Source organism: Pyrus communis, chromosome 11 (genome assembly GCF_041283825.1).
Source record: "Pyrus communis isolate YQ-2024b chromosome 11, ASM4128382v1, whole genome shotgun sequence".
Classification (NCBI taxonomy): domain Eukaryota; kingdom Viridiplantae; phylum Streptophyta; class Magnoliopsida; order Rosales; family Rosaceae; genus Pyrus; species Pyrus communis.
In genome coordinates this window covers 28,786,044-28,813,532 of record NC_142575.1, presented here as the reverse complement: position 1 = coordinate 28,813,532, position 27,489 = coordinate 28,786,044, and the positions used below count along the sequence as shown (strand labels likewise).

Genomic DNA, 27,489 nt, shown 5'->3' with positions numbered 1-27,489 from the left:
GTAGGGTGAGACTAGTTGATAACTTGATATCTAAAATGCCTTAACTCAACTAAAATAAAACCCGCATTGGATCAATTTTTTTATTTTCTTTGTATGGAAAGAAATTCCATTAAAAATAATAAAATCATACATATGACAAACACGTATTAAACTTGCCTTTTGGAATAACTCAAGAGATTACACATGTCAAACCAACATCACAATCCTACAATGACAAACCCATAAAAAATAGGGAGTTTTAATAAAAAGCCTGTATTACTGTTTATTTTAACGAAAAATCATATTTTTATACTAAAAAGTCAAACCTCGTATTATTGACTTTACCCTTTATTTTGTCCTTATCGTTAAAACTCAAAGTTTTCAAGCCATTTTCATTAGTTTTTCTTAAAAAAAAATATCATGAATAAGGTGACGCATAAAATAGTATCATGAATAAGGTGTCAATTCAAAAGAACAATGCGATCCTATTCTTAATTATTCTTTTTTGCCAAAGATATTATTCTTATTTTTAATTAGCGATTTTCTTTAATAGTACGTAATACTGAATGGTATGAAAAATAAATAATTGAGATTGAAAATAGAAATTCTAATAGTTGTAAAAACAAAATCTAACGGCTAAAACACATGTAGCACCAAATGTTACTAGCATTGAAGTCACAACTTTGATTAGTACTAATTATAATTTGTAGGTGCAGTGTCGTTACTGATAAAATGATCTTGGAAACAACTCATATCTCAAATTTTAGGTCCCAGCTAATGCAGGTCGTTTCATTTGTTTACATTCACGTCACTTTGAACCTCATTTATTTATAAGTATTTTTTATGTATACGCCGTATAAGTTGAAATAGAAAAGTTGAGTTTTCATAATACATTATTAATTAGAAATTTTAAAATGCATAATAACACCACGGGCTTCCATTTTATTATTAATTTTGTTTTTCTTTTTGTTGACCGACTCTCTTAAAATGACATGATAAAATAGACAACTAACATGAATTATTGATTTGTACCAAAAATAAAATTAATAAGGTGTTAGCTAACTTTCGTGGTCTAAAATCATGCAATGGCCCCCGATGAGGATATTGCCAAACCAAATCATTTTCGGCAGAAAAAAAAAGTTAAAACTAGGTAAGAAACCTTTCAATTGAATTATCAACTAATAAAAGAAAAAAAAAAGAACGATAAAGCACCAATAATTTCAAATTAAATATTTCAGATTTTGAATAAGATGTGTCTAAATTGCTACGTATATACTTTCTTGTATCATATATTTCTTCTCATTATTTGCACTAATCTGCAAGTTGGATTATTTTAACTACTTGATCAGCACCTAACACAACAAGCAAACAAAGCTTGAAACATGGGGCCAGCTGGTTACTTTGTTACGACAATCAACTCTTTCGAAGGTTGCGAAGCCTTACATAGGCATTTTAGTCTTCCTCTGATCATCATCGTGTGATTTACCAGTACCAGAAATCAAAATTAAATGTGCCGTAGTATACGAGCTTGGAATTCCTAGGTGACCTTGTGGTGGTTCTGCTAATATCCCTTCACTCCTACTTAATGGTCGGTGCTAAGATAAATATATCATACATATAGCATAAAATATATCTCGTAGTTAAATATATAAACATTCCTATGTTAAAAGGATAGGACTTGGCTACTAACCCATCAATGTCAAATCAAGCACAATCCACAGTTTCATATAATAAAAACAGGTCGGCCTCCAAAAAATTGTTCTCAAGAATATATCATATGATATTGATAATGATGTTGATGAGTCTTTATTGGTTATTTTGGTAAAATTTTGAAATTTTGTTATATATTTTCAATGTAAAACATTCTACTTTCTTTGGAGCAAAAAATGATTAAATGGATGAATTTTGAAGTGATTCCAATTGGAGGATGTTTGTGAGTCTTTCAAGATGATTGTATCAAAATTTCTGATTTTTCTACCAAGTCGTTTGACCATGGCGATGAAATAAAGGCCCAACGTGCAGCTTTCCTAGATTGACATTTTTGGACGTTTTGGGTATTTTGAAGGTTAAGATGACATATTTTGAGGAAGATTCCTTCTGAGGATTTGTAGGGGACGTCTTCACCTTTCAAAAGAGACCTTTTAGGACCAAATCGGAGTTGATTTGGTCGGTTAAAAATATGATTTCTTGATAAGTCCGAATTTCAGTTTAAATAGGAAACCTTTTATTTCCTAGTTATCTTATGTTTCCTAGTTTTTAGAAGACCTTTTCTAGGAAGGATTTTATTTTCTAGTAGTATAAATAAGGCTATTTAGCCATTAGAAGGGGGATGCATCAATTTGGAGAACTTAGCTAGGCTTTGACGATTTGTATTTCAAGGTGTTTTCTATGCCTTTTTCTATTTCAATAAAATTCTTTTTGTTTTATGGTTGTTCGTAACTAATTTCCATTTGCTAGGGCGAAGCCTCGAGCCTTAACATGAATATGTAGTTTTTATTTAATTGCTTTTGATATTATTCATGCATATTTTGAATTATTAATCACTGTGTTTAAACTGTCTCTGTATCTTAATGCTTGGCTACCATTAGGATGTTTAGATAAGTAATCGGATGCAATTTGATCGGAATGCCACCGGAGGATTGAGTATTGCTTCTTGTGATTGATAGTTGTAATTTCACCTAGGGCGAATGCCACGTCTCAGGGGTTGAATGGTTTTTCAAAAGGTTTTCACAAAGCGTAATGAGTCATGCATGTTTATATTTGATCTGAGTGCCACAGACAGATTGCATGTTTGATAAATGTTCTAGCTTGAATGCCACAAGTAGAATATGCTTAAGGAAAACCTAACCTTCAAAGTTGCATGTGTAATTCATAAGTAATTGGTAAAACTACATAAGATTGTTAAAATGATGGCGGAACCCTAGTGTCCTTTTATCATTATTTTCTAAGATTGTTCCCTTTCAAATTGGTTTCTTTAATTGTTTTAATTTAAAATTCGTTTTTAATATTCTAGGTCATAAAATCAACATTTTTGAAACTTTGTTTTAAATAGTTAACTAAGAATTAGTTTAAATACAAATTATTCAATCAATCCATGTGGAAACAACCTTGCTTGAGCTGCTACACTACGATAGTTTTGTACTCTTGCAAGTATTTTTATCCCTACTTTAAAAAGTGGAAAAAATTCCTATCAGATGTTATAATGTGGAGTTTCAAAATTGAAAAGATCGTGGTGGATAACTAGTTATGACATGTGAAAGCTAGCCTTAACAGAGTTTCGAGATGAAAATTTTTAGTTTTATCATCGTCAAGGGTTTAGCATGTTACATTGTAATTATAAGATCAATTTAGAATGATTTAATTCCGTCGTTATAATCAGTTTAACATGTTATGTTCAAAGAGATCAATCTAATAGTTTAGCTCATCATTTAACATATTAGATATTTAAGAGAGAGAAACAATTATTTTTACATGTTAGAATAATATGTATAGCATTAGACCCTTAAGAAAACAAACTATGGTAATTACAGATTTTACCGACTCTCTTACATGAAGTGTCAAAATTTGCAGACAGCTGCTTGATTTCATGAAGATGACTTGCATGCATCAATACTCACAACTATATAGTACGTAGTGAGTTGTATTCCCACCCTTCATGTTTGTGAAACCTACAAATTAGTAAGGACAAACAAGATCAGCTTTGGGCAAGTGGCCATCTACCACAATGGTGAAGAAGAATATTGTCATTGCGTCATTGCATAGGTTCAATCCCCGCCAGCTCTCTAATCGAATATTTAATCCAACAAATTTATTGTTTGACAAAAAAAATAAAATAAAACAAGATCAGCCTAGGGATGCATTCGCGATTACAACGATATGTTTATACTAAAGGGAAATAAATTGGTATCGAACTTGTCGTTTACGAGATTTGAACTTACAACCTCTTACTTAAGTAAAAAAAAAAAAAATCTCTAAACCGTAATATTAAGTGGCTAAAAGTACCTTTGTTAAAAAATATAATATTAAAAGGACTTGGAGCATTGATGATTAAACCACCACATAGTGTAGGTAGGTAAAGCTCGTTCATACCAGACATTCACCAAAATGGAGAAACAAGATCCGAATAAGAAGGTGGCCACTCATAACAGTACAACAAAATTATCTAGGCTATGAAATTGAGAAGAAAACAATGAGCAGGAAGAGAGAGATTTGAGAGATAGAGAGAAGGTAAAGATTTGTATATTTCACATTGAAAACCAAATGACTCTTACATTATGGTTATATAGCAACCATTCTTACAACCATAATGTCTATATTGCCCTCTAACAATCCCCCTTTAACTAACTACAATCACAACTAACTCAATCAATTACACATTGACAAGTGTCATCATCTTAGCTTTACAATTGTCAACATCTTAGTATGTCCATTACTCCCGCCTCAAACTTAGCTAGGAGCTCCTAGACTAAGTTTGTGACAATGTCGAATGAAGACTGGACTATGTAGTCCCTTAGTAAAAATGTTTGCCACTTGGTCTTCAGTTGGAATGTATTGGACTTTCAAGTCACCGTTTTGAACCTTTTTTTTTCGAACAAAATGATAACCAGTGTCGAGATGCTTTATCGGAGAATGGAAAACAGAATCTGAAGTCAAAGCTAGTGTAGAAAGGTTATCACAATGTAGACATGGAGGTTCTAATATAGTTTCATGAATGTCTTTGAGTAACGACCTTATCCAATACATATCTGCAACACAATGTGCAAGAGCCTTGTATTCTACTTCTGTTGAGCTCCTGGAAACAGTGGCTTACTTCTTTAATTGCCAAGAAATCGGATTGGAACCTAAGAAGACCGCATAACTAGTTATTGATCTTCTTGTGTTTATATCCGCAGCCAATATGAATTTGAATATGCTGAAATATTAAACTCATAAGACTTGGTATATCTCAAACCACATGTCAAAGTGCCTTGTAAATATCTCAGAATTCTTTTGACCAAATGGTAATGAAGCTTTGTAGGATTAGTCATAAACTGACAAACCATATTAACTGAGTGTGCTATGTCAGGTCTAGTAAAGGTAAGGTATTGTAGAGCTCCTACAATGCTTCTGTAGTGAGTTGGATCTGCAACAGGTGTGCCTTCATCAACAAGTAATTGAGTATGTGGCTTAGCTAATGTAGAAGTAGGTTTATAGGTCTCCATTCCTGCTTTCTTGAGGAGTTCTTTGATATATTTTGATTGATTGATAAACAAAGATCCATCTGTCTCATATTCAATCTGTAATCCCAAAAAATATGTGAGCTGGCCCATATCCTTGAGATCAAATACCTCAGCAAGACTTGAAATCACACATTGAATTTTTGCAGAATTTGACCCAGTTAGGATAATATCATTCACATATAACAAAAGTAATATAATATCACATATAAAGCCAAATCATAGTTTAAAAAAAATAGATAAGGGACATGCATTGCATGGAAACATATTTTGAAAAAATAGATAAAAGTTCAAGTATTTAAATATTAAGCCAATCAGTAATTTTTACCTTCCTCCAATTTTTTTAACATTTCTAATAAGTGTATCCAGGTTTATAAAATAGTTAAATTTATATACTCCTTAATTTCTTCCCCTTGTTTTAATGTTCTATATGGTTCTGATAAGCAGCATGGGGCGATTGAGCACTTTCTTATATGTTTTTTTTTATCTTTGAAGGAGAAAATGCACATCATGAGCAAAATCACATCACCCTCTAATAATCATGCAATTGTCAACAAATTAAGAACTACTTTTGCCTTTAACTATTACTGAACTTCTTCTTCACAGTCATTTGCCAAGCGCACAAACTATAAGAAGCACAAAATGCTCTACTCAACAAAGCTAGAGAGTGGGTATAACCAAAAAGACTTTTATCCATAAACGCAAAAATAGCGACCACGACTAAGAGATGTATATAATTATAAGATAAGAAAAAATGAAATAGAAGAGAGGGAAGAGAGCAAGACAAATTATTGCCGACCTCAAAGCACAATGCATGAATCGAACCATAAATTTACTTTATTAATTTATGCTAATTAAAACACATAACTTTGATGAATTGTTGGATGATCAAATACGAGGACAATATAACTTGAAGCTCTTTTATGCGATGCTGCTCCTTATTCACGAACTGATGGGGAGATTTAGAGTTTGTGATGTGATAGGAAAGTGCGTAGAGACCTTAAACTTATATAAGCATCTTGTCTCAAGTACCCTACCCACTAACGAATTCTAGAAATCCTAACGAGCTTATAGCTAGTATCCTAAAGCCCATTAAATCGTATTCCACGCAGAAACTCCTTAGCCTAAAGGAATTAAAGCCAGGTCAAAGAATCAATGAAATATGAGAGTTGCTTATTTATCCAGAAACAAAAAGAGAGAGAGTTTGTTTATTAGTTATAAGTTGGTGGCTCTAGAACTTCTTGAAAATAGCAGATTTAATATAAGACAAAGCCAGATAAGGATTTGGATAATACAGTTCTCTAAACAAGTGAGGGTCCAATAGAAAGGCAGAAATCAAAACTACGAGAACAATTCGTAAAAGACAGTGAGCAAAATAATTGCAAAAATTCGACACGGACTCGAGCCAACCAAAATGTACTGAGGATCCGAAAACCTTGAAAACCCAGAGCTGCATGAGACTTGATGGATGAGACCATTACCTCGAGACATTTAGGCATGTTTACAAGTATAAATTGGGTTATGAACATATTAGAATAATTTTATAAATGTCCCGAATTGAAATGAAATGGAAATAATGTTGATTTCCAATAACTTGTTTACTATTAACTACAAAAATCAGATGAAAATTAGTTTGTTAATTTACTAATAACTACAAAAGATCGGACTTGAGCCAACCAAAATGTTGATTTCACGTAATCCTCCCGACTTAAGTACAACTTCTTTTTTCGTTATAAATAAATTTTTCCTCATACCGCCGAAGTGTTTAAAAAAAAAAAAATTTATATTCCCAACTCCCTTTAATGAATCCCATTTCTTATAAATTAGGAATGTCATGTAGGACATTCTTATTTAAATAAACAAAGAGGTAACCTGAAATGGGAATTAAAATTTAGTGAATCTCATTCTTCACATTCTCATATTAGTAAACATGCAGGGTAGTACCAAGGAAGGGAATTGTCGTCGAACGACCACTCTTGACACCAGAAAGAGTATCACCAAGCCTCTAAGCCAACACGGGGTCTCGACAACACCAACTAAAGTAGATCCATCGTAAAAACCAAGTGGAATTTGACCTCAACAAAGTTTGAGTTTAGACTCATTTTTCTGGTGCGTGTTATTAGTATCATCTTTTTTTAATCGGGACGAAGTAGTACAATTCTTAAGGGAAAGAAGGAAGAAAAAATTTGAAGCACCATTATTTATTGTTTGTTGAAAGCAGGGCCAAGAGTCTAAACAAAACTAAGCAATAATAAATTTAGACTTAAATATTCTGTGTCGATCCTCACGAACAAAATTATTTTCTAACGTGTTATCGTTCCCTTAAAAAAACATTTTAAAATTCTACTAGAGTCACTTCCACGTTATAGTTCATGCTAACCACTTTTAGTCAAGAAAAGGTCATGATCATTTAGCCTTGAATTGGTGCAGCCAATCAAAACTATGAAAAGCCAGTTTTGAGGAGTTTGAAGAATGAAGCATGATGAGGACTCAGAATTAAAATTTTTAATGTGCCCTAATCGATAACATTGATTAGGGTTCGTGGTCATTGGTCAAACTAGTAGGATCTTATCTCCCTAATCAGCACAATTTCTTGATTAGGATTCCTCCTGTTGGTAAAAAAAAAAAATGGTAAATAAAAAAATCTTGATGCCTAGGAAGATTGTGTAACAACAAATGTGATGTTAAATTAAAAAAAGAAAAGAAAGCCGTTACGGTTTAGTGATATATTTTTTTTAATTTGTAAGTGAGATGTTTTAGGTTTAATTTTTGTCAAAAGTGAATTTGAACCACATTATTATGGTAAGCTCATTGTCAAACTTAGCCCACAACCCCTCACCTCTTAATGTAGATACTTTCATTTGTTCAAAAAGAAAAGCATTCTCTCATGAAGAGAACAATTTTATTTCTATTTGTTAAAGAGGAACACATATATTGTTTTTTTTTTTTTGGCAAATAAAGAAAATAGATTTATCTCTACTAATTAATAAAGAGTAATGTTATTTCCACCTCAATGTCTTATCTTCTCACCCACCTTTTAATGATTTTTTTTAATTACAAATTTGTTCATTTACAAAAAGATTGATAAGGACATTAATTATCTTATTTCGCTTAATTTTTTTAAAAAAAAGGTTGGGCGTGGGAGACGACTTCTCTACCTTAAAACCCTAACTCATATTTTCATCTCCTTTCACTCAGAAAAAGTAAAAAAAAAATATCAATGGACTTAGAAGATGACGCTTCTACAGAAGAGGTAGAAGATTCTGTTTCCATTGAAAAGGTAGAAGAATAATTTGTGTGTAGGTCATTTGAATTTGTTCATCGTATTTTTGAATTTGTCGTTGTCAAATTATTTTAAGTTTGGATACCTCTGTCGTTTCCATATGAATTTGCAAACTTTAGTGGTTTTCATTTACATATTATTTGTTATATTTTTTATAAGTTCATATGTATGTATTTATTAAAGGTTATTTTGGGAATAATAGTTGAAGGGGAAATAACATTTTAATTTTTTAACTTTTTAAGGTGGGTGAGATTATAACGTGAGTGGAAAAATAAGACAATGTGATGTGTCTAGTAGCTCTCTTAATAAAACACTCATTGTCAACCAAAATCCTGTGAAATTACCATTTTAATCCTCTAATTAAAATAGAACATGAATAAGAAATATGGAAAAAAAAAAAAAAAAAACAACGAAACAAAACAAAACAAAACAAAACTTCTCACTCTCACATTCTCTATTACTCTCTTCCTCTCTCCTATTTCAAAAACAAAAATAAAAAATTTTCTCACACACTCTGTGTGTACCCATATACTAGTAGATAATAAAAAAACTCGTTCCTTTGAGGACTTCCAATAAAATTGGAAGAAAACCCTCATCGAGCTTAAGTCATACATTCCGCTCGTATATAAGTAAAAAAGCAACAAGCATTCTCAAACTATGCATTTTTAGGACTAGACTTTTTTCTTTGAAAAAAGGTAAATTCTCACAATATGGTGATACTTTTGCAAAGCACTATTCTCTTATTGGATAGAGATTCCTAAACCCTAAACCCAATCTCTTATTGGTTAGGGAAACTGAGCAACACAATTAGATTGATCTCATGGTTTATATTAGTTAATGATTATGAGAATTTTAAATATAAATAATGAAAAAGATTATATTTAAAACATGTCATATGACGAGTTTTGAATGGATTGCAGTATTACACAATAAAATTCAATGACAAACCAAGTTTCGCACAACTTTCTCTTATTTTTTAATCTATCATAAGTATCATATAAAACATTTTAGTCCAAAACCTCCTCTGACATTCAACTTTTTTGACAACCACAATCATTGCAGGGTTTACAGCATAATATAAACATATTTTTTTTCCATATGCTACTTTTATACCATCTTTATTTTTCACTTAAAGATGCTAATTTTATACATTAAAATCTTTTCATCCGTACAAGATTACATTAATTTGTTAAAAAGAGTAGTATGAGAAGAAAAGAAAAGACATTTCCCAAAAACACCATGTAAATTGTAAAGTAATGAGTAAACCAGAATACAAATTAACAAAAAAAGTAATCTGAAAGAAGGACACTGAGGCTTAGCAAAAGAAAGAAAATACTTCTACCAAAAAAAAAAAAAAAAAAGAAAAAGAAAGAAAATGCAGGAAAATACAGAAAAAGATAAGCTGTTGCTTTTGCTTAACCCTTCTGTCTGAGAGAGATAGAGAGAGAGAGAGAGAGAGAGAGAGATAGAGAGAGAGCATAAAAAGTTTGAAGGGGGGTGTCACTTTCAAAAGGCGTGGGTGGTGGCATATAAAGGATCTAATCTACCAGAGCATCCTGCAGACGGTGAGTGCCCTTGACCTCAAACCAACGGTTCTAACTTATGCCCACCAAGTAAAACCCTGAAAATTAAAACAACCTCGAGAGAGAGAGAGAGGGAGAGAGAGGCAGGAGATAAGCTTCGAGAGATTTATCTGATTAGATCAGCTCTTAAGCCGTACAAGATTAGTGTAGGTAAAGACTTTGTATGCAATGCCACGAGTTTAAATTTTATCACATAATATTATACTATTGGTGCTGTGGGGATCATAGTGAAAGCAAACATAGAAGATATGTTTGTGTGATATGCTTTAAAACCTATGTGCCTTGAGGATATTTGTGCTAACCCACATAATACGTCAACTATAACGATTAGATATTTTATACACAATTTAATGAAGAAAATTACTAGACCGTACTGATAGGCAGAAAACAAAAAGAAAGTAAAATTGGAAAGAGTAATGCATCTCACCATGCGAAGAATGCACATACTTCCTATATGTGAATAACGTGTCTTGATTGGATAAGTTCACTGATCGAAACCGTTCAATTTATTAATCTTCATTTATAGATCATTCTTACAAAAAATCATTCAAATTAGAGATCATTTAATCATCCAAAACGCATCAAACAAATGAACGACTCATTATGAATATATTATTTGGTATTTACATAGTAAGTTTGTTTATATATTTGAATGACTAAATGATCTCAGATTAAAATAATTTTTTGTATAAGTGATACATAAATAAAAATTAAAAAGTTTTGAACAAGTCGGATTATGAAATTTATTAGATCAAAATATGTTATTTACAAAGAGAGAATACAGGTATATCCAATTGTAAAAAAAAAAATGGAGAGTTAAAAGGAACTGAAAGGAAGGGATGAGGATCTTCTTTATGAGGAGCCTAGGGATTCTAATATCATGACTGTTTATTGTATATCGTGCGATCATCGTTAGATACTATTTGTGTTTAATTTTAAATAAAAAAATTCAAAATGATTTCTAGCCGCACAATATACGATAAACGGTTACGATGTGAGAATCTCTATAATCTTAACAAATTGAATTCGAATGGGATCCAAATCTGAAGGGGGGGGAATTAAATTTTGGAGTTGACTGATTGAAAGAAATGGAGAAAACTTAGAAGAAAATAGTTTAATAATCTCCTACTTAAACGATTACGGTTAAATTACATCAATATTTTATATTTTTTTAATAAAAATAATAAAACAAAAAATAAAATAAAATATAAAAGGAGACGAGAGAAAGGAATGAAAATAAAAAGAAGGAGAATCTTACTCTTTTTTACCTTTTCTTTCCGTGTATTTTGTATAGTTGAAGTGTTGTGAAGGAGGTGCAGATATATGGTACAATGAAAGCAGAGAGAGAGAGAGAGCAGACGCAATGATGAGATCACAGAGATCTTTAATCCTCTTTCTGACCAAACACTGCCACCCTTACCACTGCCATCATCAACTCCACCTGTACATATAGGAGGAGAAAACAATTTAAAGTGTGTAATTTTTCTCTCCTCTTCCAGCTCTCCTCCCTTTAATTCCCCCAATTTCTCACTTTCTTTCTCTAGAAATTGGGATTTAGTCTTCTTGTTGTTGGGTTTGCCTGCTCTGCTGGGTAGTGTTAACCCCTATATATAAACAGTTCTGGTAATTAAGTTAGTCAGTCCACATAATAAAGCTGAAGAAGTGTACAATTAAGAGGCACAAATACCAAAAGGGGAGAGAGAGAGAGAGAGAGAGAGAGAGAGAGAGATGGGTTAGGCTGGCAGGGGAGCTGGTTTAGCCTTTCTCTTTCAGTCTGGTTTGGGTTTAGATTATGGTGGTGGGGGTGGGGGTGTTCGTGATATGGAACTGAAAACATTGAATCACAGAGGCTTTTGGGAGAGCCAGAAGCAGGAAAAGCAGAAGCAGCTTCAGGGCTCAGAGGAGAGGTGGCAGCACAAGCATCAGGAGATCCCAGCAGCAAAGAAAAACCACTAGCAAAAAGAAGTCTATTTGTAAAAGTAATTGTTGTAGAAGCAGAAGCAGAAGCAGGTGTACTGTTCCATTAAAAACTGGAAGAGGAAAATCACAAGGGTCTGACTCTGGATCCTCAAAGGAATCACCACCATTATCTCCACCAAAACCCAATTCTCAATTTTAACCATCTTGTCCAAGGAGAAGAAGAAACCCAGCAACAAACCCAGCAGAATCACCACCAAGCTTTCAACTTTCCGTATTTCCAGCAAGACCTACAAACCCAGCACCAGCACCAGCATTTCTTTGGAGAAACCCAGCAGTTGCAGCTGCAAGAACAGCAGCAAGCTCCAAAGAAACGCAGCTTCACTTCTTCTTCTTCTTCAACTTTGGGGGAACAGAGCATCGAATATGCAAGATCAAAAATGGGGGATTCTCACCACCACCAAGCAACGACGCCGTCTCGCCTGGGGATAAGGCCGCCGTCCTCGGGCGGAGGAGTAGTCAGCACCGACATCGTGGAGGTGGTACGAGGCAGCCACATTGTCCGGGCGACGGGCCGGAAAGACAGGCACAGCAAGGTCTGCACGGCTAAAGGCCCGAGGGACCGCCGCGTCCGGCTCGCCGCTCACACCGCCATTCAATTCTACGACGTCCAGGACCGGCTCGGCTACGACCGACCCAGCAAGGCCGTCGATTGGCTAATCAAGAAGGCCAAGGCCGCCATAGACGAGCTAGACGAGCTTCCCTCATGGAACCTATATTCGAATTCAACCACCGCGTCGGTTCCGGGCGTGGAGACCCACAATCCGACCACGACCGGCATCCACTGCTTCGCAGGAGTGGACGCAATTGGGTCTGCTAATCGAAGGACAACAATGGTGGGGAGTGGAGTTTCGGAACAGCAAATTGTTCAGAACCCAAATAGCAACTTGACTTTCCTCCCACCGTCGCTCGACTCGGACGCCATTGCAGACACCATAAAGTCCTTTTTCCCAACGGGTGCTTCCGCAATCGCAGCTGCAGCCGAGGCTCCGTCGTCGACGATACAGTTTCATCAGAACTACCCACCTGATTTACTCTCCAGAACCAGCAGCCAGAGCCAAGATCTGCGCCTCTCCCTGCAATCCTTCCAAGACCCAATTCTCCTCCACCAGCACCACGCTCATACCAATCAAAACGAGCAATCCCTTTTCTCCGGATCCCAAAACCCGCTCGGGTTTGATGGGTCCTCCGCCGCGTGGGCAGAGCATCACCACAACCAGCAGCAGCAAGAGATGAACAGATTCCAGAGAATGGTGGCTTGGAACAGCGGAGACGGAGATAGCGGTGGTAACGGCGGTGGATCGTCGTCGTCAGGCGGGTTTACATTCAACTCGCTGCTACCAACACAGCAGAGTAGTACTAGTTCTTTGCAGCAGCAGCAGCCGTCGTTGTTCGGCCAAAGCCAGTTCTTTTTTCAGAGGGGACCCCTTCAGTCCAGTAACTCGCCGTCAATCCGTGCTTGGATGATGGACCAGCAAAACCAACGATCCATTTCTCACGACCATCATCATCAAATCTCGCAATCCATTCATCACCAACCGTCCTTTTCCAGTATGGGATTCACCTCCGGAGGTGAATTCTCCGGCTTCCACATCCCGGCACGAATTCACGGTGAGGAGGAGCACGACGGCATCTCTGACAAGCCGTCCTCTGCTTCCTCCAATTCTCGCCATTGAACCGAAACAAAAAGACTGAACTTCTCTGCAAAAGGTGCTACCTTAGTAAATTTTGGTTCTGATTTTTATCCCCTGTTTTGCTTGTTTTGGATCAATTTTCACACATTGTGTGCTTGTTGTGTTGGTTTTTGTCATTGCAGGGCTCAAGCTCTCATCTCATCTCTCCCTTCCACAGGGAGATTACAAGAGCTACCTGTTGATTCCCAATTCAGATGTGGCCAGGGAGAAGATTTTTCGGTCGCTTTGGTTCAATGGCATACGCCTTGGGAAGAAGAAATCTGAGTGCATTTTCGGGTTTTTTCCGCTCCCTCGGTTCGTTTTAGCTTTCATTTCATCAGTTTGTTGCTTGTTATGTTGTTGTAGCAGCTCTGTTTACATGTTTGAGTTGAGCACTTAAAGCTCAAACTTTTTGCTTGCTTTATATTTGGTTTGTGTTTCTGTTGCTAGACTAGCAATATGTTGCTAATTTGCTTTATTTTCATTCGTAGAGTTAAATGGAAGTTCTGTGTGTTTTGATACATTAGCACAAACCCGAACCCCAAAATCGGAATTGTTCCGAAAAAGATTGAGAGAACCCCATATCACCCTATATAGGAAATTTGCAGGTTTTAGCCTCTTTCACTCCAGAAATGAGAGAGAAGCACAAAGGGAATTAAGGCCTTTTTTCTTCATCTATTTGGAAATAGTAAACTTCTCATTAGGAGAAAGAGTAGCCTCTAGTTCCCTGTGTCATTCTTTTGTTCTTTACTACTTTTCAGTGAAAGGGTTCAAAGTCCTCAGCAGCTTGCTCAATCCTGCAAAAAGAAATTGAAAGCTGAATGCATTGGCTTTTGTATATCAATCCTTTTGTTTCGCTTCATGCAAGTCCCTCTCCTGGTTTCCGAAGACGGAACGAAAGTCATGTTCCATAAGCAGTAGAAATTGTTGGGGATGCAGTAGACTCGTAGCTTGTTGTTTAAGTCCATTTTTTTGGTAAATTCCCGACTTAAGCAGGGTTTTCCCTTTTAGCTCCATATTGCTCTGCTTTGGCATTGCAGCATATAAGGAGTAAAATTTGAATGTGGAGACTAGGATTTTGAAATGGCTAAAACATCTCTTGTTTCTTGTGAAAGTGACAGCATAGTTTGATGAATCTTGAAAAACACATTTACCCAATTTAGTGTGAGCTGAACATGGTCCTGTCGGCACTTTGACTGCAACAAGAATCATTGTCAACCTTTTTACCCACATTGAATCCCTTTTTTACCTCAACTGGTAGAATTTTTGGTTCAACTAGCTTAGTTTGGTTCAACTAGCTAGGGTATCTGACCGCATCATCTGTAGGGACATCTTTCTTAAAAGTATGCGACCCCTTGTATTTTGATGTCTCCCGGTTCCACATTGGACCCAACTGATGTGATAATCACCCTAGTCCATAAAACTACTGCAACGATTTACCACACTAAATATGACTTGCGGTAGTATCTTGAATCAATAACGCAATGTTGTGAATTTTAACTTTGCCATATAATACTTTGTTATTAGCTTGAGACACTATCACAGTTGCACTCTCCTGTAACCGGTGTAGGCAAGGCACCCTCCAAAGTTACATTTAAGTTTTGACACAAGGGTGCGTCCATGTTTTGGAAGGAATCTAAGGGTCATGATCTATGTGAACTAAAATGATTAGGGTAAAAGACCAAGTGGGGCTAAATGGAGTACATCTGGAGGAGGAGGAGGAGGTGGAGGAGGAGGAGGGAGCCATGAAGGGGTGGGGATTGGGATGATCACAAACAGACTCTCAATTATGGAGAGAATGAAAACACAGATGGATACCACCAAAAAATCTGGTACTTGCCAATCTGTCCAGAATGGTCCCCTCCCCTCTCTAACCCCTGTAAATCTCAGTGCCCTAATAAAAATCTTTTAAGGCCCCTAGCTGGAAATCCATTTTTTATTTGGTTTTTTTTTTTTTAATTTTTTTGCCCTTCAAGATAAAACATCTATTAGGTAGCTTCTATTGAGATCGTGACACTGCAATAGAAAGTGCATGTGCAAATATGGAGTTTTCGATTTTTTTTTTTTTTTTTTTTTTTTTTGTGCAAGTTCAACGGACACCTAGAAGATAAGACGGTTGGGTTTGAGTCGCTTTGAAATTGCGTTGGCAGTCAATCCCACTTCGATTCTCAAAAGGAATTCCTCTCGAGTTACCATCGCTTTTAGCGCTCACTGTAACTATTCATTAAATGGTTGGGATTTAGGTCGCGATGGAATTGTGCTCGCATGCAATCCCACTTCGATTCTCGAAAAGAATTTCTCGAGTTACAATCGCTTTTAGTGCCCTTCGTTACTCTTCATATGGCGGTTGGGGTTTGAATCGCATTGCAATGGTGCTCACATGCAATCGCACTTTGATTCTCAAAAATAATTTCTCTCGAGTTAATATCGGTTTTAGCTTTTTGTTATTATTCGTAGGACGTTTAGGATTTGAGTTGCATTACAATTGTGCTCACATGCAATCCCACTTCGAAAGGAAATCCTCTCGACAAACTACTACTTTTAGCACTCTTGGCAATATTCATGTTCAAGATGGAGTTGCTAGATAAGTGTGCACGTTTGCACAATTTTTACTTTTTAAAGTCGGATTGGAAAGATTTTAAGTTAAGAATGTATTGTTGGGTTTTAGGATCATTTCTACGGTAAGATATAGCAAAACGGGAAAACTATTCCACCATATCATAGCGTTTTGGACTACTAATACAAAATCACGTATCTTTTCATATGGCGTTGTATTATGGTTGAGCACGCCACAGTCATAGTGAACTCATCTCCTTATCTCATGTCTGAATTTAGATGACCTAACAAAGCATTTGGGTAATGAATGAATAATGTGAATTCAATTATATTAGTTATTACTAAAAAAATATATTAATTAAGCTGTGGTGAAACTAATATACTATATGTTCACTCACGCATGTAAGGTGAAAGCTTATTTATCTTTTCCCTGCATGCTGGTTTTCTGCTCTACAGCTTTCAGCCCATATTCCGCCCCACATTTCAAAGAAACTTCTCTTGAGAATACGGTTTGTTATACCAAATATAATAATATAATAAGTTAAATATTTTTGTAAGTTTTTAACCAATTGTATTATTACATTTTATATACTGAACCATGTTCCACCATACTAAAAACTCTCCGCAGATTTCGTCACAATTTCTTATTCATTAATTAAAACAGAATTAAAAAAACATAAAAGAAATGATTGGAGATTAAAGAATTTAAATCATTGAGTTGAGCAGTTGAGATTATAGGTTAAGGACACACACAAGATCTTGAATTGCACGGATGGGCATTAAAAATAACAAGTAATATATTTTATGCAATATAATATTAATTATAAGAATCCAGCATACAAAGCTCGTTAGGTCGCACCAACGACATGCGTACAAAAGCAGCACACAATGAAAAATGAACCCTATTCTAACCATGATTTGTTTAATGGGAGTGATTTCAGCACTACTATTTTTATCTTTTACACTCCTCTCAATTTTGTTTGTTGGTTATTCTTTTAATTTTTCAATCTAATAATTAGAAACGAGAAGGAAGTGAAAACATTTTTTTTTTGGTTACTCACTTCTCCTTATTTCTGGCAATAAAATTAAATTATTTACACAAAAACAAGGACATAGTTAAACATACGTGTGCGAGGAAGAAAAGCAGTGTGATTATCATTGAATTAACTCTTCAATTATTCAAGATAATTTGGTTTAACGGCACACAAAGTTTCACTTTATAACTTAAAGAGATAGAGTAGTTTTAATCTCGTGAACGACAATTGTTGATTAACAAAACAAGAAATAACTCTTCGCTTCCTATTTGAAAATTGCTTGATACAGAGTTTGGAATAAGCATAAACTCAAAAGACTCGTCGTGAAACCATAACTTCAACAGTACTGTTCTCTGAGTCGTCCACCTGGAGCTCACCAGTTATGCTGGCATGCATTCAATGCCAGATGATCTTATCAGATCGTACACTTGGATTAAGATCCATTTCCCAGGAAAAAAAAATATCTGAAACACACATGAATCTGTTGGCCTTTGTTATCGCCATTCCTTGGAAATGGACCGCTGGAGGTGCAATGATTACTCGAATTGCCAAAGGACCAGACAATGCATTTATTTTTTCCTTACATTTGTTGCAGAAGTATCCCTGAGCTATACAAGCCAAAGTTGGAGTCCAGGTTGTCCGACAAAGCTCTTATTTGAGTTTTGATTGCATCAACCATCGTCGGTGAGATTTGGAGCCGTGACTTACTTTGACAAAATAAAGACGGAGTATTGGTAAATGAAATGATTATGGGCGATAATCGAATATTCCATACTTTGTTGTATTCTGGAAATGATTTGTTAAGAATCTTTTAGCAAACTCATTCGAGTGGGGGCAAATAACATTTTAAAGAAACCATTTAAGTCATATATCAAAGTTATCATTCAACTTATTCTCTATATTTTTACATTTATTCTAACAATTGTTTAGATTACCTCAAAGTCATCATTTAGTAAACTCATTCGAGTGGAGGCAAATAACAATTGTTTCTTGAGTGCTGCTAAGACGCTCCCACTCCAACTATATGGATTGCCATTAGATTACCTCAATGATAATTGACCACCAAAATTCTTGATCCATGGTGAACAAAAGAATAAGCCTATACGGACACTAGTAAGGCGATATAATCTCATATCGAAATGTACTACAATAATCTTCAAGTAAAAAATACGTGATCTATTGCTAATAGCATTGATGCCTTTTAAGGTAAAACTTCATACCTATAAGGGACTCAATTTGAATGTCATTGGGTTATATAATTTTAGCCTTCTATATATTTCCATTATTAAGAGTTTACAAAGAGAGTTTGAGTTGATAAGCTAAGCCCGCAAAACCAAGTTCATATGGTTCTTCTATCTCATTCAATGCGTTGCAACAAAAATCTTCTGCTCAGTTTCAATGGTTCAACGATCATGCAGCCTGAGGATTTGAATTATGTAATGTATGTATTGATCTCTTTCGTTACTACTTGTGTTTTTAAAGAGTTTGGTTTCATACTTTCTACTCTATAAAATTATCTAGCCACGTTACATTCAATTGAGTTCCTTAGACCATCTCTAATGGTGACCTAAAACCTAAAAATATTTAGCTCAGAAAATTTAGGTTTTAGCCCAGAAACAGCTTTTCTACTCCAACCCTTCTGTTTTAAAATTTTAGCCCCAGATTATCAAAGAATGAATTAAGGCTATTTTTTTTTAAATTAACTTTTAAAAAAAAAAATTTATGTAGACTATCCTAAATTAATTTTATGAACATTTTTACCTAAAAATATTTAAATTCCGATAAATTTTGAAAAATCCCTAAATCAATACATGAAAATCAAGATAAACCACATAAACTTAATACCAACGACATTTAATAAACCACATAAACTTAAAAAATAAAAAAAGACAATTAATAAACCACATAAACTTAAAAAATAAAAAAAAAACAATTAATAAACTACATAAACTTAATACAATAAAAAACTCATAGACTACATAAACTTAATAATGATATTCACCATCTTGACTTGGTGATGGACTTGGGTGATAGTCTTGAGATGAATCATCATCTTGAAATATACTCCTTGTGGCATTCCTTCGTAAAATTTCCTTTTGCTTACCACGTAAGTATCTCTTCCTCTCTGGAGTGTATTTGTCGAGGTCCTCCATTATCAAATTAGTTTCGTACCTTTCTTGCTCCCTATCCCCTTCTTCCTTCATGGCCAAAAGCATTTGGGGCGATTCTTCTTGCCGACGGCACTGGATTTCGTTCATTATTGCCATTTCGCTAGCAAATTGGGCATGTGTCGGATCTTGGGACTTCCCTTTTCTCTTTGCTTCCTTTTGCTTATCTCTACCCGGGGGCCTTGCAAAAGAAGAAGTTGAGGTCATTTGTTCGACACCTTCATTGTCAGCAAAATTCACACCTTCATTAACATCATTTGGGGGTGGGGCTTCACTATGAAATAATCTTCCACATTGTTGGTTCGCATCGGTTCCCCACCTCGGACAATCCTTGAGAATGTTCCAAGCATGATGCAACTTAAAAGCTTGATTTTTTGGTGTAGTTCTTGTCTTGTAAATTGCCATTGCTTTGTCACCCTATCCAACAAATACATAAAAATAATTAGTTGCAAAATATTATTATGTACATGACAACTAAAATATCAACAAATAAACTCACAATTTCTGAGGCGCCCCTTCCACTAGGCATGTCAACCATGGCTCTCTCCAAGCTTCCCTTCCACAAAGTGCACGCTTTGTTGATAATCTTCCACCAATCATAAACACCACCAACTTCCCTTCGACCGGCGTTGGAGTTTTCATGGAACTTATCAACGATTTTACCCCACAAAACCTTTCTATTTTGGTTCGTGCCAACGACACCATCTTCGCTAACAGAAATCCATGCCAAACATAAAGTAATATCTTCGTCAAATGTCCAATTACGACCTCTAACATGCTCTTTTGCCATCTTGAAAAATTTGGAAATGAGAAGAAATGGTAGAAAGAAAAATTGGAAGAATTGTAGGAGAAAAGTGAGTTTTGTGTGGATGTTTGAACACATAGATAGGTATTTATAGAGTTTTTGGTTGAATTTTAAGTTAAATAATTGTTTTAAATTATTTTAGCCGTTGGATTTAAATTTGGACCGTTAGATCTTTTTTTTTACCGTTAGATTTGATTATATTCTATCTAAGCCGTTGGATTCAATAAATATATAAATATAAAACTAAAAAAATAATAATTTGAACCTGGACCGTTGGATTAACCAACGGCCCATTTAAATCCAGCCGTTGGATTGAAAAAAGTAGTCGTTGGGCTACATAGTCGGCTGACACCCGGGGGACAACCCCACGTGGGTGGGCCCAGCTTGTGTCATTCTCTGGCGCGTGTAGGCATGATCTCTCTGTCTGGGCGAGTGGAAGCTGGGCAGTGGGCTTCACAGCCCTTGTTTCAGTCTCAGTTGGTGGGACTCATTTTGCTTTGTGGCCTAAAATTAGGCTGGTATTTGGCCTCAGAATAAGTTTTAGGTTTTAGGTTAATTTTAGGTCATGGGTTGGAGTAGATTTTGGGGGGGAAAAAAAGGGAAATTTTAGGTTTTAGGTCATTGTTGGAGATGGTCTTAGTAGCATCATCCCTTTGCGTCTAACGACATCCCTCTCCACGCCATATTGCTCTTTTCGTTGTTGTCTCTAGTCCCAATGTCGCCAACTTTCTCAATTCTCACTATTAAGTTGGATCATAACAACTATCCATTGCGGAAGACTCAATTCATCCCTCTCCTTCGTAGCCGGGGTCTTTTGCCTTTTGTTGATGGTTCATCTCAGTATCCTTCTGCCTTCGTAATTGATGATGAAGGAAATTTGACTGATGATGAAGTGAATCCAGCTTTGAAGCATGGATTCAGTAAGACCAATTAGTCTTGTTGAAGCATGGATTGGCTTCATCAGTCAAATTTCCTTCATCATCAGCGATAAAGGCAGGAGGACACACTCAATATCTTTAACTGCATGGATGGGCATTAAAAATAACAATATATTTATGCAATAAAACGAACAATATAATATAAAGCATAGGAATCCACAAACAAAGCTCATTAGGTCGCACCAACCACAAATGTACAAAAGCAGCACACAATGAAAAAAGAAACCCTATTCTAACATGATTTGTTTGATGGAATAAGGATAAACTCACAAGACTCGTCGTGAAACCGTAACTTCAACAGTTGTCCTTCACCTGGAACTCACCAGTCATGCTGCCATGCATTCAATGCCAGATAATCTTATCAGATTGTACAATTGGATTAAGATCCGTTTTCCAGAAGAAGAAAAATATCTGAACTCACCATGCATTCAATGCCATGCATTCAAACTGATTAGAAGCTTTCTGTTGCAACGGATTGGATGAGATAGAAGAACCATTTGAATTTGGTTGGCCAGCTTAGCTTATCACTCCACACCAAGAACCAACAACATTTGATTCTCTGCATTCATGAGTATTCTTTGTGTTTGTCCCTTTTGTAATTTGTTGTGTTTTTGAAGAGTTTGGTTTTGTTTGTAACTCCCTTTGTCAACTCTATATAATGAAAATTTATAGAGGGCTAAAATTATATAGCCTAATTACATTCAAATTGAGTCCCTTACTAGTATCATCCGCCTCTGCGTCTAACGACATCCCTCTTTACCCCATGACTCTTTTCGCTGCTGTTTATGGTCCCAATGTCGCCAACTTCTTACTATTAAGTTGGATCGTAACAACTATCCATTGCAGAAGTCTCAATTCATCCCTCCCCTCGTTAGTAGGGGTCTTCTGCCATTTGTTGATGGTTCATCTCAGTGTCCTCATGCCTTTATCACTGACGATGAAGGAAATTTGACTCCTAATTTGACGCATGGATTCAACAAGACCAAGTAGTCTTGTCGACGTTGTCGTGGCTGCTCAGTTCTCTCACTCCCAATGTGCTGTCTGTTATTAAAAGTTTTTGTTGCTGCTAAGACCCCCCAGGAACGATATGCTTCATCGCGTAATCGTGTGCTTCAACATCGTGGTGAGTTAATGAATCTAGGATTGACTTCATCAGCCAAGTTTCCTTCATCATTAGTGATAAATGGAGTTTCCTTCATCATTAGTGATAAATGGAGGAGGACAATAAGATGAACCATCAACAAATGGCAGAAGACCCCTACTACGAAGCAGAGGGATGAATTGAGCCCTCCACAATGGATAGTTGTTACGATTCAATTTAATAGTGAGAAAGTTGGGGACATTGAGACTCAAACGTCAGCAGAAAGAGCCACGGGGTGAAGAGGGATGTCTTTGTACGCAGAGATGGATGGTACCGGTAAGGTATTCAGTTTGAATGTAATTAGGCTAGATAATTTTAGCCTTCTCTATACTTCCATTATATAGAGTTTACAAAGAGAGTTTCAGATGAAACCAAACTCTTTAAAAACATAACAGATAACAAAAGAAATAAATAAATAAATATATATATATATATATATATATATATATATATATATTACAAAAATACTTAATTCAAAACCCCAAGGCTGCAGAATCGTTGAATCGTTCAAACTGAGTAGAAGCTTTCTGTTGCGACGCACTGCATGAGATAGAATAACCAGTCCAATTTGGTTTTGGTGGGCTGAGCTCATTAATAGCTAAGTCCATGTGACCTGACATGGACAACTAGCTAGCCTTTGCTTCAATTTCAGGCCTAACAAGGACTATAAAAGTTCACGCAAACAAAAGTTTATGGTGCATGCATTTTGCCGCTTCACCTACGACAGACATGGGCAGTAATGCGTTTCACAACAGCAAAACTGGGTTAATCTGGTTTCACTTAGAAGAAATTGATTCACTTTGGAAAGAGTGGACAAAATAGACTCCGTCGTTGGTCGCAGTTCTTATTGATGAAAAGTTCACATGAAATGGCATGGGAAATGTGGTAAAGCATGTTTAAAATAGATTGAAAACTGTAGCTAACAACCGCGGACGCAGAAGTTAAACAGGAGTAAATTCTGTTATGAGTACCAAAAGGGCAAAACAAGGTACCTGCAAAGGAAGGTAAAGAAAAGATGCCGGTGGCAAGTAGATGAAAATTAGGTTAACCTCCACACAACGCGTATTAATCTTTGGGATGCTACGAAATGGCCCTCGTTGCTCATACAGAAAAGCAAAAAACGAAAAGACTCGGTGCAATTAGTAGTTGAACACTTCATTATATTTGTATTTTATTTTGTCAATTTTCTGTTGTGATATTGTTACATTCTTCAACGTTACCTCAAGTTTCTTAAGCTTAATGTGTGTGGATCCCTTGATCATGGCGAGATCAAATTTGATCTTATTCTATTCCCCTAAATGTAAATACTCAGTGCAGTTGTTGCTTGTACCCTAAGCCATTTCACCTTCAGTCAAATATTGATATCTAGCTCACTGCTCCCCTTGGATGAAACAATTTCTTTCTTGCATACCATTTGATTTTCTGCATCATAAATGAATGATTCTACAAGAACAAAGAGTTTAAAAAAAATACAAATGACTTAATCATACCGAAGCACATACTCACACGAAAATCTTTTATATAGAAAGCCAGAGCCCCACTTTGGGGTCACGGCTTCAACAAAAATCCATAGGACACAATTGCCCCTCAATCAAAAAAATCCAAAAGGAGCCCAATATAATATATCAAATAATGCATGGGTAATTTGGTCATTATAAAATATAATATAAATATAAGTGGGAAGAGAGAAAAGAATAAAAAAATAGAAGGATGAGCAAAAGTTGATGGTGTCCACGTGAAGAAGACAGAAAAATATAATAAAAAATAAGAAAAATCATGAATGTTGTGTTTAAAACATCTTAAGAGACATGTAATGCCGATTATAAAAAAGGTATTTCAGACGCAGATAATAATGTGATTAAATAAGTTGTCAAATTATTGTTTTTTTTTTAACAAACGATATTATCTACACTAAGGGAAATGGGGTGGGCTTAGCCTCACAATGGGCTAGCAATAATGTGATTCAATCAATTGTTTATTAAATATTATTTTCTTTATAAAAAAAGATTTTTCGCTCGCGGATATTAATATGATTAAATTAATTGTCAAATGGTTTTTTTTCTTTCTAATAAACGATATTATCTACAACTAAGGGGGATGGAGTGTGCTTAGCCTTACAATGGGCTAGCAATAATGTGATTCAATCAATTATATATTAAATATTATTTTCTCTATTCTTAATCTAAATTCTATAGAAACCGATTTTATTATGTGAATTCAGCTGCTTTAATTGGTTTATGAGGGGTTTCTTCTAGTATAATCTAAAATTATTTATTTACTTCAAATATCTGACTTTTCTTTTGTCAATTTACGCATATAAATACATTTAAAATGTGTAAGTCGTGCGTAGCATGCCATGATTAAAAAAATGTCTTCTGCACGCGCATGAGCGCGTGCATGAAAGCTAGTTATAATATTCACGTGTGCATGAAAGCTAGTTATAATATACAACCGAAGCGCGAAAATATTGTACACATTATAATGATTTACCTTAGATGTCGGAAATGAAGCTTAAATCTGAGCGGCAGCTTACCAGGACTGGCATTTGATTTTTGGACACCAGATTGTACCTGCCTTAAAATAGGGTATCAATGCAGATTAGAATAGTAACAGACACAAAATTTGAGAAGCAATTCTTGAGCAAAAGTTGATGAGCCAATCAATTTCCCAATGAAAAACTTTAATACAAGTAACAGTAATTTACGTTGCTTCCATGTTCAATCTTTCTTTCCGGTGATTAAACATCTTCATAAACCCGAATCTCTCCCTGTACTCATTCGTATTAATCAAGATGCTGCTAATATGCCACAGTACAGAACACTTCATATATACCAGATACAATTCAGAAAACTGCTGAATTTCCTTCACAAATCAACCACATAAATCACTTGCTCTATCACATAAACCACATTACAAGTGCTAGGAAATTGTGAGGACACATACCAAAATATACAAAACGGGATCGAAAGAGGAACCAAATGATTCCGGATCGAAACCTAGAACTCTAGATAAAAATCAATAAAAATACACTAAACAGTCGAACAATACAAAACGCACAGTCTCGTATGCTTGCAGAATATCAAATGGTTAATATGGTGAAATTTCGATGAAGTGTACAAAAATAAGGTTAAAAAATTCACACATAACTGAAAATATGGTCCCGGCGGGGCTCGAACCCGCGACCTTCGGCTCATAAGACCAACGCTCTAACCAACTGAGCTACGGGACCTACTTGTTGTATTAAATTGATTTAACATTTTTATAACAGATTGTGGATTGAAAATTCTAAGAACAATTATATGGTTATTCTATTAATTCACACCTGTTCATATGATTCGTAAAGGGGTTTTTTTCTAGATGGAGTAGAGTCCAACCAAAAAATAGGAAGCACCCACACCTAGCGGTTCATTCACCTAATTTATGTCTATACTCCTTATTAAACGTTTGTTTGAAAGTATTTTGACTAAAAATGTTTTTAGAAAAAATGTTTTTGGGTTTCAAAAGTACTTGAAGTGCTTTGTGCAAAAAATATTATGCACTTATGAGTTACGTGTTTCTTGCAAGATGCACTTCAAGTGTATTTTCAAGATTCACTTGCATTTTTATTATCAATTGGTTCTATAAACATTTTCACCATAAGCGTTTTCATTCATTTCAAAAAGAGCCCTCATAAGACATTTTTTGTCAATCAAAAGATGGTGAAAGGGCCATTCTAAAAATCTATCCATAAAACTAAAGAAAAATAATCAAAATAAAAATTATGGCCAATATGATAAAGGTTTTATCACAAATGGTCTCTGGAATTGACTTACATCATCAAGATGATATCTGAAATAAAAGATCAATTAATGTAGTATTTGAAAATAAGTGTCGCAGATCAATGCAGTCTTTCAGTCCCAATTCTGCCAAAAATTCTATTAGATATTGATATGACACATAAATGAGTCCCACAAGATAAACGGGTTTTAATAACAAATGTCCTTGAAATGACCTCACACCATCAAGATGGTTTCTGAAATTGAAAATCGAGCACTGTAATCTTTAAATATAGGTGTCGCAAATCAATATGGTCATTCCATTACAATTCAATCAAAATTTTTTGTTATGTGCTGATGTGGCATTAATAATTTAGTAATTAATTTAAAAAGTTATCAAAATACCTTTATGCAAAGTGACATTATCTCAAGGCAAAGCTCGCCATTCTCCGCGTCACAAGGATCACCAGATGAGTGCCCAACAAGCTCTCTAAGATTAGGGTTGTAAGGAAGTCGATCGCCCAAATCTTAACATTGACATCATAGAACCAATCTAAGCCGTCACAAAGGTGATATCGATCTTGGTCCAATTTGTTTAAGGGTGTCAAAGAGTATAAAGATGTGTGTCTCAAGAATTCTTTTTCAAAGAAGAGATGGCGAAGGCTACTGTAGATAAAGGTAGAGGAGCGTGGGTTGGGATTGGAGTTAATTGCGAGATTGGGTTTTTGGGTTGACAACTTTTTAATTATTAAATTATTAAAACTTTTTTTCCAATTTACTTTTAATTTAATTAGACTTGTGAAACAAATTTATGTGTTACATCAGCACATAACATATTTTTTTGACATAATTGTGACGGAAGGATCATATTGATATGAGACACTTATTTCAAAGACTACATTAATTGATTTTCATTTTGATGGGGTGGGTTAATTTCAGGATCATTTGTGAGAAAAAATGACTTATGGTGCCCATTTATGTGCATATCACCACATAACAGAAATTTTGACAAAATTATGATGGAATGACCATATTAATTTGCGACACCTATCTTTTCTTCCACCTCTGTCTCTCTCTCTCTTCCACGTTGTTCTCCTAAATATAATAAACTTTTAATGACGAAACATTTACCCATAAACAGTAACTAAAAATATAAACAACCTCTTTAGCGACCAAAAACTGTTTGAAGGTCGTCACAAAAAACTTTAGCGTCCAAAACTATTTATATTTTCTCTCTTTTAATTTTATTTTTTACTTTAATAATCATGTGCATGGTATGTGTACAATTGCTTGTATATATTATGATTTATGATGTGCATAGTATGTGTACAATTGCTAGCAAGGATAAAATTATTTCCTCACTAAAACTCTATTACGATGA

The 27,489-nt window shown here is 35.3% G+C and overlaps 1 long non-coding RNA gene, 1 other non-coding gene and 1 pseudogene across 3 annotated transcripts; 1 reads left to right on the top strand and 2 right to left on the bottom strand.

Moving 5' to 3' along the window:
* Positions 1 to 11,299: 11,299 nt before the first annotated feature.
* On the top strand, positions 11,300 to 14,232 carry LOC137742328 (transcription factor TCP4 pseudogene; annotated as a pseudogene). Its single transcript, XR_015953272.1, has 2 exons — positions 11,300 to 13,748; positions 13,855 to 14,232. The product of XR_015953272.1 is annotated as a transcription factor TCP4 pseudogene (transcript).
* Positions 14,233 to 19,276: 5,044 nt separating this feature from the next.
* Positions 19,277 to 20,567, bottom strand: LOC148693234 (uncharacterized). Its single transcript, XR_015953677.1, has 3 exons — positions 19,969 to 20,567; positions 19,789 to 19,886; positions 19,277 to 19,650 (listed from the first exon to the last, which is right to left on the bottom strand). It is a non-coding gene; the product is annotated as an uncharacterized LOC148693234 (long non-coding RNA).
* Positions 20,568 to 25,508: 4,941 nt separating this feature from the next.
* On the bottom strand, positions 25,509 to 25,582 carry TRNAI-UAU (transfer RNA isoleucine (anticodon UAU)). The gene has a single exon. It is a non-coding gene; the product is annotated as a tRNA-Ile (tRNA).
* Between the last annotated feature and the right edge of the window lie 1,907 nt (positions 25,583 to 27,489).